A 16,532-nucleotide genomic window follows, 5' to 3' on the forward strand; every position below is an offset into this window, starting at 1 on the left:
ATATGAATGGATAAAGAAGATGTGGTATTGTGGTATATATAATGGAATATTACTAAGCCATAAAAAAGAATGAAAGTTTGCTATTTGCAACAACTTGGATGGACCTGGAGGGTAATATGCTTAGAGAAATGAGTCAGATAGAGAAAGACAGATATGTTTTCACTTATATGTGGACTCTAAAAAATATAGCAACAGAACAAGTATAACAAAACAGAAAGAGACTCACAGATACAGAGAATAGACTGCCAGTTGCCAGAGGGGAAAAGGGTAGAGGTAGGCACAAAAAAGGGTGAAGGGAATTAAGAGAAAAAAACTGCAAAGTATAAAATAGATAATTTACAAAGCTGTAATACCTTTTCCCCCTCAACTTCCTCATGTTTTCCATATTCCTGAACTGAATAAATGATTACTTTTGTCATTTTAAATGGCTCTTCTTAGGAAATGCCTTTTTTCCTCTTCCCTGAATATGACTATCTTCTGTGATAATGGAATGATTGACATGTTTAAAATAAACATCATTCAGTTGCTGTTCTGACCAATTTCCAAAAATTAGCAAACTTCTCCTTGAAATTAATTGTGTAATGTCTTCAATTTTCTATTGCTAGTTTAATCATGGCTCAAAAAGATGATAACACTTTGAAATTGTTAGACTGGTTATCCAAACACTTCTACATATAAATGAAATATCTATTTTAATGCACAGAAACCACAAGTTAACCAAAATTATTCCAAATAAAAAATTAAGATAATTTTGATTATAATATTTAATTAGAATAACTTTCAAATATGAATTTTAAATTCTTATTCTATATTGAAATTTCTCCATAATTTATAGTAGGAACAGTGTATACTTAAAAAAATTTTTTTTTTGCTAAAAGCTACATTTTAACAGTGTTAGTCGCTCAGTTGTGTCTAACTCTTTGTGACTCCATAGACTGTAGCTGACCAGACTCCTCTGTCCATGGAATTCTCCAGGCAAGAATACTGGAGTGGTTTGTCATTCCCTTCTCCAGGGGATCTTCCCGACCCAAGGATCGAATCTGGGTGTCCTACATTTCAGGCAGATTCTTTATGTCTGAACTACCAGGAAAGCCTCACATTTTAAGAAATAATATGTAAGTTATTTAATAAAATATCTATTTTAATTCAATGAAATATTAATGGTTTGAGATATTTCAGAATAAAATAAGATTGTAGACATCACTCTATGAAATTAGGAGTTTAATTTGCTGCAATTTTAAATCTTATTAATACTTTGACTCTTTCTTGGTATGGAATTCACATTTTTGGATGATGTTTCTAATTGGCATGAGTTTTATCTTTAAAAATGAATTTAAGTTAAAGCAACATCTTGTAGAATAAAATAAACCTTCTGTGACTTAATTTAAACAAATTATTTTTCTACTTTGCTATTCTCACAGTTTGCATTTTACTTGAGTACCTTACCTACACTCTGCAACTGTTAATAAACTTTACTCATCCCTCCATTTTCATTCTTTGGTGACCAGTATAGTTATAGTTGGACTTCCCTGATGGATCAGATGGTAGAGAATCTGCCTGCAATGCAGGAGACCTGGGTTCAATCTCTGGATCAGGAAGATCCTCTGGAGAAGGGAATGGCTAGCCACTCCAGTACTCTTGCCTGGAGAATTCCATGGGCAGCAGAGCCTGGTGGGCTACAGTTCATGGGGTTGCAAAGAGTTAGACACGACTGAGCAACTAACATTTTGACTTTTTCATAATTATAGTTAATACCATTTTCATGGAGTGAATATCAGCAAATCCAGTGACATATTCCTCAACCACTACTTACTGATAGGAAACATGAGAGAACTTCTAGAAGCAAGGAAAGACATAGTACACCTCAGTTATGATCATGAACTTATTCTTTCCATCGATTTGGCCTATCTTTAGACCTGACCATATTGCTTTTCAAATTAATATCATAGATGAAAGATATAGGGAATATTTCAACCTCCCCTACCATGGCATTATTTTCTTTCTTTTTTAAAGTACAATCCAGTATCCACTCCTTAGATGCTCAGAAATTCTACTGGGTTATCTTTTTTTTTTTTTTTTAATAAATTATTTATTTTAGTTGGGGGCTAATTACTTTACAATATTGTAGTGGTTTTTGCCATACATTGACATGAATCAGCCATGGGTTTACATGTGTTCCCCATCCTGAACCCCCCTCCCACCTCCCTCTCCATCCCATCCCTCTGGGTCATCCCATTGCCCCAGCCCTGAGCATTTGTCTCATGCATTGAACCTGGAATGGTGTTCTGTTTCTCATATGATAATATACATGTTTCAATGCTATTGTCCCAGAACGCCCCACCCTCACCTTCTCCCTCAGAGTCCATAAGACTGTTCTATGCATCTGTGTCTCTTATACTGTCTCGCATATAGGGTTATCGTTACCATCTTTCAAATTCCATATATATGCATTAGTATACTGTATTGGTGTTTTTCTTTCTAGCTTACTTCACTCTGTATAATGGGCTCCAGTTTCATCCATCTCAATAGAACCGATTCAAATGTATTTTTTTTAATGGCTGAGTAATATTCCATTGTGTATATGTACCACAGCTTCCTTATCCATTCATCTGCTGGTGGACATCTAGGTTGCTTCCATGTCCTGGCTATCGTAAACAGTGCTGCGATGAACATTGGGGTACACGCGTCTCTTTCAATTCTGGTTTCCTCGGTGTGTATGCCCAGCAGTGGGATTCCTGGGTCATATGGCAGTTCTATTCCCAGTTTTTTAAGGAATCTCCACACTGTTCTCCATAGTGGCTGTACTAGTTTGCATTCCCACCAACAGTGTAAGAGGGTTCCCTTTTCTCTACACCCTCTCCAGCATTTATTGCTTGTAGACTTTTGGATAGCAGCCATTCTGACTGGTGTGAAATGGTACCTCATTGTGGTTTTGATTTGCATTTCTCTAATAATGAGTGATGTTGAGCATCTTTTCATGTGTTTGTTAGCCATCTGTATGTCTTCTTTGGAGAAATGTCTGTTTAGTTCTTTGGCCCATTTTTTGATTGGGTCATTTATTTTTCTGGGATTCAGCTGCAGGAGTTGCTTGTATATTTTTGAGATTAATTGTTTGTCTGTTGCTTCGTTTGCTATTATTATCTCCCATTCTGAAGGCTGTCTTTTCACCTTGCTTATAGTTTCCTTTGTTGTGCAAAAGCTTTTAATTTTAATTAGGTCCCATTTGTTTATTTTTGCTTTTATTTCCAATATTCTGGGAGGTGGGTCATGGAGGATCCTGCTGTGATTTATGTCAGAGAGTGTTTTGCCTATGTTTTCCTCTAGGAGTTTTATAGTTTCTGGTCTTACGTTTAGATCTTTAATCCATTTTGAGTTTATTTTTGTGTATGGTGTTAGAAAGTGTTCTAGTTTCATTCTTTTACAAGTGGATGACCAGTTTTCCCAGTACCACTTGTTAAAGAGATTGTCTTTTCTCCATTGTATATTCTTGCCTCCTTTGTCAAAGATAAGGTGTTCATAGGTGCGTGAATTTATCTCTGGGCTTTCTATTTTGTTCCATTGATCTATATTTCTGTCTTTGTGCCAGTACCATACTGTCTTGATGACTGTGGCTTTGTAGTAGAGCCTGAAGTCAGGCAGCTTGATTCCTCCAGTTCCATTCTTCTTTCTCAAGATTGCTTTGGCTATTCGAGGTTTCTTATATTTCCATACAAATTGTGAGATGATTTGTTCTAGTTCTGTGAACAATACCATTGGTAGCTTGATAGGGATTGCATTGAATCTATAGATTGCTTTGGGTAGTATACTCATTTTCACTGGGTTATCTTATACTCTTAGATTTAATATAATTAGTTTCAATGTCCAACCTGAAGATCTGAGTTTAGAATATATGATTTCACTTTTTGATTCCTACAGAAGGAGTAGAGTTTAGTACTCTGACATATGTAGTTATTCAGAAATATAATCAATATTATATTTGAATCTTTAACAGCCATAATTGAATCTCTCTGGTACCTGTATCACTAGGATATGTGCTTGAGTAGGGTGATCTGATAAAATGTGAGACATTCAATTAAATTTGAATTTCAGATAAACAACACTTTTGTGTGTGTATAAGTATGCCCTAAATTTGCATTGGAGATATCTATTTATGCTAAAAATGATTGATCTGAAATTCAAATTTAACAGGGAATTTTGTATTTTTATTGGCTTTTCTGAAAACCTTGTCAGCTTAGAACAACATGAAGCTTAAGAGTCAGGATATATACGTAAAAAGTATAAGTAGAAACACAAGGAAATACCTTGTGGTTGTTTAAACACATATATCTACAAATTTGGGCACTCCTTCGTTGAGAGATGGAGAATATGTCTCTTTCTTTGAATCTAGTTTGAATTTAGGGATTTCTTAGTAACCAAGAGAATGCAGAGGAGATGCCACTCCGTGGCTACCATGCCTGGGTCATAAAAGACAATGTGTGCAGTCACTCACTATTACAGCACTGAGCTTCCAGCTAAGAAGACTAATCACCCTGGGGCTTAAAATACTTAAAATACAAGCATCCGCAGATTTTTGTAACAGATGGAATCATCAGGTACTGATAGGACAAATTTTACTCACCCTCACTCTCTCTAAGGATGTGGTACTTTTATTGTTGTTGTTTAGCTGCCAAATCATGTCCAACTCTTTGCAACTCCACGCACTTATAGCCCGGCAGGCTCCTCTGTCCATGGGGATATTCCAGACAAGAATAGTGGAATGGGTTGCCATTTCCTTTTCCAGGAAATCTTCCTGACCAGAAATTGAACCGACATCTCCTCTAAATCCTGCAAATTTTCACCCAATTAAGACTTTAATCTCCGTGAATGTGAGGGTGGTGGTGATGTCTTATATATGCCTCAACAGAGTATCAGGTTCAGTCGCTGCCCTTTGTCTCTCCTGGTTTTCCTCTGTCACTCCATGAGCTTCTCAGTCTCCTTTGCCTGAGGGGATGCTTGTCAGTGCTCTACCTGCAGGTTCAGTTCAGTTCAGTTGCTCAGTTGTGTCCGACCCTTTGCAACCTCATGGACTGCAGCACACGAGGCCTTCCTGTCCATCACCAATCCCCGGAGTTTACTTAAACTCGTGTCCATTGAGTCGGTGATGTCATCCAGCCATCTCATCCTTTGTCATCCCCTTCTCCTCCCGCCTTCAATCTTTCCCAGCATCAGGGTCTTTTCAAATGAGTCAGTTCTTCGCATCAGGTGGCTAAAGTATTGGAGTTTCAGCTTCAGCTTCAGTCCTTACAATGAATATTCAGGACTGATTTCCTTTAGGATGGACTGGCTGGGTCTCCCTGCTGTCCAAGGGACTCTCAAGAGTCTTCTCCAACACCACAGTTCAAAAGCATCTATTTTTCGGTGCTCAGCTTTTTTTATAGTCCAATTCTCACATCCATCCATGACTACTGGAAAAACCATAGCTTTGACTAGATGGACCTTTGTTGGCAAAGTAATGTCTGCTTTTTAATATGCTGTCTAAGTTGGTCATAACTTTTCTTCCAAGGAGGAAGTGTCTTTTAATTTCATGGCTGCAGTTACCATCTGCAGTGATTTTGGAGCTCCTCAAAATAAAGTCTATCACTGTTTCCCCATCTATTTGCCATGAAGTGATGGGACCAGATGCCATGATCTTAGTTTTCTGAATGTTTAGTTTTAAACCAACTTTAAAGGTACCTGAAGCTATCTTCTGTGAAAACACTCATGCTCATGCCAAGTTTCTTTATTTTTGAATTTCCATGGTTTCCAGATCTTAAGGTAGGAAAGAATGCAACCTATTCAGTTACACTTCTGTCTTGGTGACTCAGCAATTTCACTAGGTCTGTCTTATCTCAGATATTCCTTCATGAAACAAAAGGTTTCTACAGCTTTTGATTTAATTTTCTTGTGCTGTAGGCTTTTAGCAGTGGTTTTCAACCTCGAATGTGCATTAGAATCACCTAGTTAAACCATCCATTTAAAAATGCTGATGCCCCACCCCCCAGAGATTCTGATTTAATACATCCGGGTGGGACCAACATTAGGTGATTCTACTGTGCTGTGAGGGATGAGAATCTTTGGTTTATAGGCACTGACAGGAAGCGGACATAGTGCTTATCTCCTCCCAATCTTTCTTCCAGGTGCCTTCAAAACAGTGTTTCTCCTCCTTTGGATCAGAACAGCCTTCGAACTTCAGCAAATCTTATCAAAGCACCTACTTGATGGTGAGAGAAGTCTGAATTTTAGTTTGGTGCTTAAAGTAAGAGTCCACAGCAGTTTTTATAAGAAAAAATTCCAAACACAGACTTCCTGGGGGAGAAAAAGCCTTACTGGTACTGGAGTCTTCCCCATTCTAAGATACCAGAAAAATTTTTGGTCCAGTTTTGAAAAAGATTGACAAAAGAAAGCATGTATTACCTCATTTTCATCTTTAACCTATCTGATTTTTCTATTAAATGTATAGGAACACAGCTGATGTCACATATAATATTAATTTTGGATTTTGATAGGTTTCTGTTTCCCAGGGTCACAATTTATTTTTTTATTTTTTTTTTTTCATTTTTCACAGAAAGCTTTTATTTAGAAACAAAGTTGGAATTAGGAGTTAAGTTTATTGAAAATACAATAGCATTCTTTTCAGAATCTACTTGATATATTCTGGCACTCTTTGTTTTGTCTGTTTCAGGAATGAGGGTGGGATTTTTGGTTTTCCTGACCTCTGAGCAAAACACCCATGGCTGATTCATGTCAAGGTATGGCATAAACCACTACAATATTGTAAAGCAATCAGTCTCCAACCAAAAAAAATGTGATACAAACAGAGATTTAAAAAGTAAAAAAAATAAATAAATAAGAAATGAGCAGATGGCTGTAGTTCACAATAGGGCTCACAGAACTCCAGAGTGAGGTATTAGGGTTCGAGTGCCAAAATTCCTTCCCCCCAGGGTCACAATTAAGACTGAGCACAGGCAAATCATTGGAAAAGTCAATCAATTGTGTAATTTTCTCTGAATAATCTGCAAGGTGGGTTTAGTGATGACAATAAAGTTGGGACCTAGAAATGTTGGGACCTAGAAATGTCTCCCTATAATCATATCTTTGTAAAATTTTTATAAGAAGGCTTTTTTATGTTAAGAAGGATTTTCTTCCCCAAACTGAAAAAGCTTCAGCCCTCCCTCAACTTGATCATGTGGAAACCTTGAGAGTTGTGTCAAGGTGAAATAGTTCTTATTTTAATGTCTTTATCTTTCATTTTCTTTTCTACTAGAAAGAGTAGCAGGAAAGACTTAACATAGGCTTAATTTAAGCCAATATGTGCCACTAACCATGTACAGTTGTTAAATGAAGTACCACTCTACCTTTTGGTAAAAGAGCCATGCCTCAAGCCCCCAAGGTACCCCCTATATTACCATTTCATCTTACTGGTTGTTCCCGTGAAGCTGACTGATGCCTCCCATGATCCAGCCCCCAACAAGGCAACATCCAGCATACCAGGGAGCTCTTCAGAACTCTGATTCAGTGCTATGGCTACCAGCATCCAATCTGATTGGTCAATACCTGTGCTAAATGAATTATTAAATGTGTCAATTATTATCCTTGCTTAAAAACAACTTCAATATTCTGCAGTTATGTATCATAGATAGAAGACTAAATGTTTAATAAAATATTTTTATACAATAAGTGACACTATAAAAAAAACCAATCTCTTTTAGAAATTATTTTTGGAGATCTGTTTTGGGCCCATCCAATAACTGGTTTATATATGACTAAGAAAATTCATGTCATATAGAAACCAGATCTCAGCTCAGTCAAAAAGGATTTGAGGAATACCTTAATAGACCTTTAATTTACAACTAGGATATTTCTTAAAATATATTGAAAGAAGGAAGCCAGGTGCTAACACAAAGGAATACACAACTCAATAGACATTGTGTAAGAGTTGCTATAAGGGCTAGAAAGGAGACAGCACAGATATTCAACAATTGCTTAAATCTTTACCAAGAAATACATTTGGGAAGGTGCTGTACTTCAACTCTATTTAGAGCTGACCCACATTTTAGGTTTAGAGAGTTATGAGCTCAGGGCATTCTATGCATAATTTGGCAACCTAAGAGTTAATACATCATTTGGACCAGATTTGATGCACATGAATGTTGAAAGTAAATAAAAAATTAAGACTAAGTTGTTTAAAACATATAAGCTCACTTTAGAACATAAATCATAGCATTACCTTTGAAGGAATAACCTCACATGATTATTTTCACAGATATTTTAATTGTAAACTGAAAAGAATCTTTGGTTATACTATTGGTGTTTTGTTGTTTAGTCACTAAGTTGTGTCTGACTCTTTGGGACCTCATGGACTGTAGCTTGCCAGGCTCCTCTATCCATGGGATTTCCCAGGCAAGAATACTGGAGTGGGGTGCCATTTCCTTCTTCATGGTTACTCTATATTTACAGATTTAAAAACCCTTGTTTGTTGTTGTTCAGTCACTCGGTCATGTCTGACTCGTGATTCCATGGACTGCACGACTTCAGGCCTCCTTGTCCTTCACTATCTCCCAGAGTTTGCTCAAATTCATGTCCACTGAATCGGTCATGCCATCCAACCATCTCATTCTCTGTCATCCCCTTCTCCTCCTGCCTTCAGTCTTTCCCAGCATCAGGGTATTTTCCAATGAGTTGGCTCTTCTCATCAGGTGGCCAAAGTATTGGAGCTTCAGATTCAGCATCAATTCTTTGGTGCTCAACCTTATTTATGGTCCAACTCTCACATCTGTACATGACTACTGGAAAAATCATAAATTTGACCATATGGACTTTTGTTGGCAAAGTGATGTCTCTGCTTTTTAATATGCTGTCTAGGTTTCTCATAGCTTTCCTTCCAAGGAGCAAGCATCTTTTTATTTCATGGCTGCAGTCACTGAAAAACCGTTTGGTAATATAATTATTAATAAACAGATAAAAATAAACAACAAAGGGGACAGGTAAAAGATACTTTTGGATAAAAAATCATGACATAAATAGTTTTTCAAGGCAGGTTCATTTGAAGTTTCACAAATGGCCCAAAATCACTCAAGGGCATACTCAAATTTATAGATGCCAATAGCATTTTTGAGTAAAAATCTTCCTATTCATTCAAGGTTGAAAAAATACCCTTTATTGAGTATGTAATATATTCCAGGTATTGCATTAGACTATACATATAAAAGGATGAAGATGACACAGTCCCTGTCCTAAAGGGCACATTCTCAGTGTTGGATACAAACAGGTAAGTAGAAAGTTCCATTCACTATAACATGTAAATGGTTTGTAGAAATGAACTAGTGATCTATATAATTATATATCTTTTTAGTATAGGACGCTGCTTGGCAGAAACTCCAGAGGAGTTTTCAAACCCAACACGGATTCTCTCCCACGAGCATGACTCATCAGGAGAGATTATTCTGTCCTTGTTAAATGGAACCACATTATGCTTGGAGTCCAGATTCCCTGAGTATTTAATTGGTACAACAGTGCAGCAATGGGGATTCCATTTGATCTCCGTCAATCTCTCCCATTTTTCTGGTCCATCTGTACTGCTCTTCTGCCCATACTTCTGAGGCAAATACTATCTGTTCTCTGCTTCTTTCATAATGAAAGAAAACTTAGCCATAATTGGATTCAAGTGCACAGTTGCTCAGTTTAATCCCCAGTTTGAATCCCAAATTCCACCAGCAGGTGGTAGGGAAATCAAACAGAGTAAGCCTGTTTATAATTGTTTTGGGCTGAGACCACAGTACAGTAATGATTTTGACACTTCTGGGTAAATAACATCTTATTTGTTTATAATAATACTTGTAGATATTGTTCTTGATTACTTTATTTGGCTACTAAAATTTGTGTATTTTTTTGAATTACATTTTTAGTCTCTTAGAATTTCAAGCATCAGCATTATTATTATTGTTAAAGAATACTGTGTGAGTGTATTTTTGTTTGGCTATTTAAAGCTTACTTAAAGTGAGTCCCTGGTGGCTCAGTCGGTAAAGAATCTGACTGCAATGCAGGAGACCTGGGTTCGACCCCTGGGTCAGAAAGATCCCTTGGAGAAGGGAATGGCAATTCACTTCAGTATTCTTGCCTGGAGAATTCCATGGACAGAAGAGCCTGGCTGCTACTGTGATCCATGGGATCACAAAGAGTTGGAATGACAGAGAGAGTAACACACAAACACACACACACACACACACACACACACACACACGCACAAAGTAGCCGTAGTCTTTTTATTCAAGAAGAATACCATTTTAAAATCTGAAAACGTAATTCATATGTGTAAGTACAATATCTAGTAAAGTTCTCTTTTTAGAATAAAAAAATCTGAGAGTCTATAAGTTTGCATTTTAAGTATACTTTGTACCAAATATCTCCATGAATGTAGTCTGAAAAGAAATTATTTTTAAAGGGCACAAAATCTAGAGTCTGTCTACTTTTAAATGACCAGTTATGATTTCTTTTCAAGACAGGATCCCACCCCAGTGAGAAATTGTTTGGAATAAATAAAAAATGCCAGTAGAGCGACAAGTAGAGGACCAAACAAAAATGTTTAGGTAAAACTGGGGAAGGAGATAAGACATGGGAAATCTCAGCAAGTTGTCTTATTACTTACCTTTCTAAAAACCACTCCCCAGAACAGGGAGCTCTGAAGTTAAAAAAAATATTTGAATTTAATGTCCTAAAAATTAATGAAAACCAATTTTACATAAAACCCCCAGAAACTGTTGATGTCAAATCTAAAAAAATTGTTATAAGAATAAAAGAGAATAAAAATGAGAATAACATTTTTATAGATAACACAACTCTGTTAAAAAGACATGTTCCTAAAGCAGGTAAAGTGGTAAAATCCATTATACTATGTCAAAATGAGTTGATAAATGATGCAAATTATGAAAATAATATAGTTAGAATTAGAAACTTTAAGAAAGTAAGTTATGGAATGTGAGATTTAGAAAATATAAAGAAATACAAGAGTGAATAAGTACAACAAAAAAGCTTTAAGAGAAATATGAAACAAAGAAGAGAATAAAATTTTAAATCAAAAAGAAAAAAATAAGGATTTGAGAATAAATTATAGATACTGAAAACAAACAGACAAACTAATATAAGGATAATGAAAGTCATTTAAGAAGAAAAACTAAAGCAATGAAATAAAATAAATATCATAATATGAAATTTAAGAAAAATCTCCTGAATTTATAGCATATGTATCTGAAACTATATTTTTGAAACAGCGTATAATGAACCTGAGTATACTGACCCAAATGACCACCACCAAGACATATAGTAATGAAATTTTGATGGAAGAACAATTTCCTAATTGAACATTGCATGGAAACTAACAATTGCATACGCCTTATTTGAATGATCAAACTTGTATGTGATTAAATAGAAGTATGTAAAAGTCTAAATGTGGCAAATTTGTTAGGTATCTTGAAATCAATTACTTCAGATATTTTGTCTGTTTACTGGATGTTTGAGGCAGGAGGGTAAGTTCTATACCTGGAACGCCTTCTTGACTAGAAATGGAAGTGCTGTTTGGCTGCCTTTTAGTTATGTCTTGCTTTATCTGTGCTTCTCCACGACTCAAATCCACAAAATCTTAGAGAGTTTCCTCAAAGCACAGGAAATATCTGTATTTATACATAAAATATTTCTACATTAAATCATTAAGTCTTTGAGTGTTTTTCCCTGATGTTCCTTGTCAAATCACCAAATTGTCTGTTTACCTTGTATGTTTATACCAATCTTCAAGGAATATTATAATATTTTGTATTGTTGCTGTAATACATTATCACAAATTTAGAAGCTTAAAACAATCCAAATTTATTATCTTACAGTCTGTTGATCAAAAGTTTGGGCATGAAGTGGCTTGAATGTTTCCTTTGCTTCTAGTCCCACAAGGCTGGAATCAAAGTGCCAGCTGGTCTGTGATCCCTCCTGTAGGTTCTAGGGGAGAATCTGCTCCCGGGCTATTTGTGTTGTAGGCAGAATTCAGTTCCATGCAGTTGTAGGACTGAGGTCCCTACTTTCTAGGTGTCAAGTGAGATGGGGGATGCCCTTGTCTTCAGAGCAGGTGAAAACTGGAGTCTGTACTTGCAAAATGTGTTTCCTAGCACATCACTCCTGACTTTATCACCCAGAGGTGACATATTTAGACAATGGCAACATAGCACTATGGTTTTCCCATTGGGTGGAGAACAGCTTAGAGTGTTCCTTCCTTCTGTGTTGGCAGGAGGATCCAAAAGTGAAACCCAAAACATGCTAAGTCAAACAAACTCATTTCTTTTCCCAGATGCATTGGTTCATTTCTTTTCTTTTAGAGGGAGTTGAGTAATGAGGGAATTGAGAGACCTCAGGAAAATATAAGATGAGGAGTAACATTCCCTCTTCTCCTCATCACCAGTTTATAGGGAAGTGCGATTTCTAATCATGGACAAGAGGTTCTTTCTCCCATGCAAGCCAACAAAAATGGTATTAGGAGTATATGGGAGGGATTGCCCTATTCCACATGTCATAGGTACCACACCTCTAGCTCCCTTGCTACAATCTCCTCTGAGCAGATTCTTTGTAGTTCCTGCACAGATGTCTACTCTCACCAAATAATTTTTCCTTGGAAGAAATAATACTATAGTCTTTTCCCTGGGGGCATATAACTCTCCTCATATCCTAAGCAGTTAGTATATATGAATGGTGTTTTGTGTAGATAAGCTTAGCTGTTGGGTAGAATTTGTTCCAGTTTCTCCTAAGATTTCAACTGCATCTGTTTCTGGGTTGGTTATTCACACACTAGCACACCTTCATGAATGAGGCCTCTGGGTCATCTAGATCTTTTACACTTATAGTTCTTTGGTGGGTAGATTAGAAGGTCTCAGTACACTGTCCAGGGATGGAGAACAGTATGTGTGGAAGAGATGTCTGTCTTGATAAATCTATCAATTGTACTCTATTCCCTCCCTGTTTTACTTCCTGATTCCCTCTTGCTTTTTCTCAGCATGTCAGTCATAAAATCTCTGCCACTCTGCCCAGGGGTATAATTTATCTAAAACATCTCCATGGGGCTGTGATTATTTAACTGGATTCACTTGATTTGGCCTGTCCTATTTTTGCTTGTGTTTTATGCACAAGAAAGTAGCCGCAACATATCTAATCATGGTTGGGGATTAGCCAGTTTTTATCAGCATAATCATTATTTTACACAGGTCTGGCATAACTAAAATTGAAATCAGAATAATCTAGAACCATCTCTCAATTTTCATCTAGGGTAGTGATGGGAAGATATGGATCAGTCCTCAGGTTAAAGAGAGCCCATATGCAAATGTTCTTCATTATTCAAATCTCATTGTCCAAATATTTACTTTACATATTTGCAAAAATTTTTCCTCATAACTACTTGAACTGAAAACCTGCTATAATAAATGTGTTTGTGCACCAGAAAAATCAGTTTAATTGGGCAGGACTCAGGGGAAGAAGATGCAAAATATTCTGCATCTCAAATGTTCTCCTAATAGAAACAGAGTATGTGCGCTTTTACTGTGCAATGAGTTTGCATTATCGCTATCAGGTTTATTACTTTTGCCCTGAGAGGTTCAGCCTTTAATTTTCCCAGTGTCTGTCTCCATGAAGTACCTGCAGGTCCTGCCAACCTGGAGTCTAAATTAGACAATTGTTAATTTTATTTGAAACCAGAAGGATGGTTAGTTAGCATTTGAAATACTCTAATCAGGCATACTCTCTCAACATGCAGTTAGTTAGCATCTGAAAGAATCTAATCAGGAGAGGCTCTCCAGAGGCACCTGCTACTAGCACTTTCACTTTCTGCATCTAGATCAATACCAGTAGGTGTCCTAATTACAGCATGTGGGAGGTTGAAATGATTTTTCATTGGTGAAATGATTGTTCAAGTTATATGGGTTGGTTAGAACTGCTGCAAAGACATACATAAAAAGAGACACATTAAAAGAGCCAAGGTGACCTGTGATACAAGCAGCCTAGACTCGGGGTTCTTGACTAGGGGGTAATTTTTCAGTTTGGTGATGTTTATAGTTTTGGTTGTCTCAATTGGAAGGAGGGGCTGCTACTGACATCTTGTGGGTAGATGCCAGGGACGTTACTTACAATGCTGTAATGTACACAACCTCCGCCCCACCAACATCCTCCCAACAAAGAATTCAGTTCAGTTCAGTCACTCAGCCGTGTCCCACTCTTTGTGACTCCATAGACTGCAGCACACCAGCCTTCCTTGTCTATCACCAACTCCTGGAGCTTACTCAAACTCATATCCATCTAGTTGGTGATGCCATCCAACCATCTCATCCTTTGATGTCCCCTTCTCCTCTTGCCTTCAATCTTTCCCAGCATCAGGGTCTTTTCAAATGAGTCAGTTCTTCTCATCAGGAGGCCAAAGTATTGGAGTTTCAGCTTCAGCATCAGTCCTTCCAATGAATATTCAGGACTGATTTCCTTTAGGATGGACTGGTTGGATCTCCTTGCTGTCCAAGGGACTCTCAAGGGTCTTCTCCAACACCACAGTTCAAAAGCATAAATTCTTCAGTGCTCAGCTTTCTTTATGGTCCAACTCTCACATCCATACATGACTACTGGAAAAACCATAGCTTTGACTAGACGGACCTTTGTTGGCAAAGTAATGTCTCTGCTTTTTAATATGCTGTCTAGGTTGGTCATAGCTTTTCTTCCAAGGAACAAGCATCTTTTAATTTCATGGCTGCAATCACCATCTGCAGTGATTTTGGAGCCCCCCCCAAAATAAAGTCTCTCATTCTTTCCATTGTTTCCCCATCTATTTGCCATGAACTGATGGGATTGGATGCCATGATCTTAGTTTTCTGAATGTTGAGTTTTAAGCCAAATTTTTCACAACAAAGAATTATCCAGCCCAAAATACTGGTAGTGTTAAGGTTTGGGAACCCTCGCCAGGACTCTGCAGGATGGTGCCCTAGGTCTAGGGATTTATTTGTCTCTATGCATGACTATTAATTGAGGATTTTGTCTTCTGCTTTTAATTAGAAGTTTAGCTGACATTGGCTGCCAGAATACTGCTACAATTCCCTCAAGTAAATCTTTTGTGCAAGATGCTACTTGGAGTTCATAACAGATCAGAGAACTGAGACATCACTCTTTTTGTGCCTGCTTGCTAATATATGTTTGGATGGAAAGAACAAATAGTCAATATCATGGTCAAGGTGTCCACTTGAGAACGGCTGGCTGATTATTAGGTGTTATTATCTTGCTAAGCGTGTAATCATAAATCTTCTGAGGTCACTCTGAGAGTGGATGTGCTAATCACTGATGTGATGAACTCCCAGCAACCAGACTCATGAGGCTGATGACCAGAATACACGTTAATATACCAATATTTATGAGTGTTGGCATAATCAGGGTGTTCTTGACCTTCAGGCACATCTATTTGGTATCAGAATCAGGGCACTGAGATTCAGACACAAATTTCTTTAGTGTGATCTCTCTGAAAGGGAGAACATTTTTCATAAGAATGTAGTATTCTAAGTGTAATTGGCTAAGATGCTTCCTCTCTTGAATAAAGTTTGTCTGGGCACTCCTTGTTTTTACTCCTTGAATTTTCAGTTTTGATAATTTCACGAGAGAACACTTCTACTTTTCCATGTCCTCCACCAATTTATGATGGACACATTCTTTCTTTAATGATATCATTCATTCAGATTGAATTTTGTCCTTTTGGCCAGGAATCTGTGTACTCATGAATTAGTTATTGATTTAAAATCTCAGTGAAGACTGTCACATGTACCATCGATGAATTACAGCATTGACTGATTTTCCCTTCCTTCTTTCCTCCTTCCCACCCATCCTCTTTTCTTTACTTTAGTCTTCTGTCTCCCTCTCTCTCTTCTTCCCTGTCTTCCTCCCTCCCTCTTTCTTCCTTCCTTTCTTTCATATCCTTTTTCCCCTCTGTTTCAGAATCATATCTAGTCTTGTTAAATTAAAAAATTATAATAATTGTGACCAAAGATCATAAAAATTTACTCTTTTAAATTATTACTTTTATTGAGTGCCACTGAAAATTTAAATAATATTAGGAGCAAAGAATTAAACCTCAATCCTCCTCTGGTAGATTTATAATCTTAATTAGACATTCAAATATGACCACTTAGGTTGAGACACCTTCTAAAATCTAGACAATATATACAAAATTGTCACATAGGTGTTCATTTTTAAGAATCTTGCAGTGATATTTAAATTTATTTCTGAAGAGAAAATTTGACAGAAGTTAAGAGCTTCAGGGGAAGATTAAGTTTCTAGTACTTAAAAGGTCTTCTAAACATTTAGAATAAGAGAAAGAATTCATGGAAATTTAATACTTCAGGAATTTTTTTACCTAACAGAAAATTCAGCAGACAAGAATTGCTTTGAAATGTGCTAAAGGTCAAAGATAAGGGCCCCTGGCCCACTTCTTCAGATGTAAAGATGACTCTTAATAGAGCTGG

The 16,532-nt window shown here is 36.9% G+C and overlaps 1 protein-coding gene and 1 long non-coding RNA gene across 6 annotated transcripts in view; one reads left to right on the forward strand and one right to left on the reverse strand.

Moving 5' to 3' along the window:
• LOC145542353 (uncharacterized) overlaps nucleotides 1-16,532 on the reverse strand; it is a 163,140-nt gene that overhangs the window by 60,897 nt on the left and 85,711 nt on the right. The window lies entirely within an intron of this gene.
• PDE1A (phosphodiesterase 1A) overlaps nucleotides 4,480-16,532 on the forward strand; it is a 479,731-nt gene continuing 467,678 nt past the window's right edge. For 3 of the 5 annotated variants that reach the window (XM_081580991.1, XM_081580995.1, XM_081580992.1), the window contains exons 1-3: nucleotides 4,480-4,592; nucleotides 6,156-6,239; nucleotides 6,701-6,767. The gene's annotated coding sequence lies outside the window, so the exon portion shown is untranslated. The remainder of the gene's footprint in view (nucleotides 4,593-6,155; nucleotides 6,240-6,700; nucleotides 6,768-16,532) is intronic. The other 2 variants (XM_081580994.1, XM_081580998.1) reach the window with 1 other exon arrangement.

This window comes from Giraffa tippelskirchi, chromosome 3, assembly GCF_054371585.1.
Source record: "Giraffa tippelskirchi isolate mGirTip1 chromosome 3, T2T-mGirTip1v1.2.pri, whole genome shotgun sequence".
NCBI lineage: Eukaryota > Metazoa > Chordata > Mammalia > Artiodactyla > Giraffidae > Giraffa > Giraffa tippelskirchi.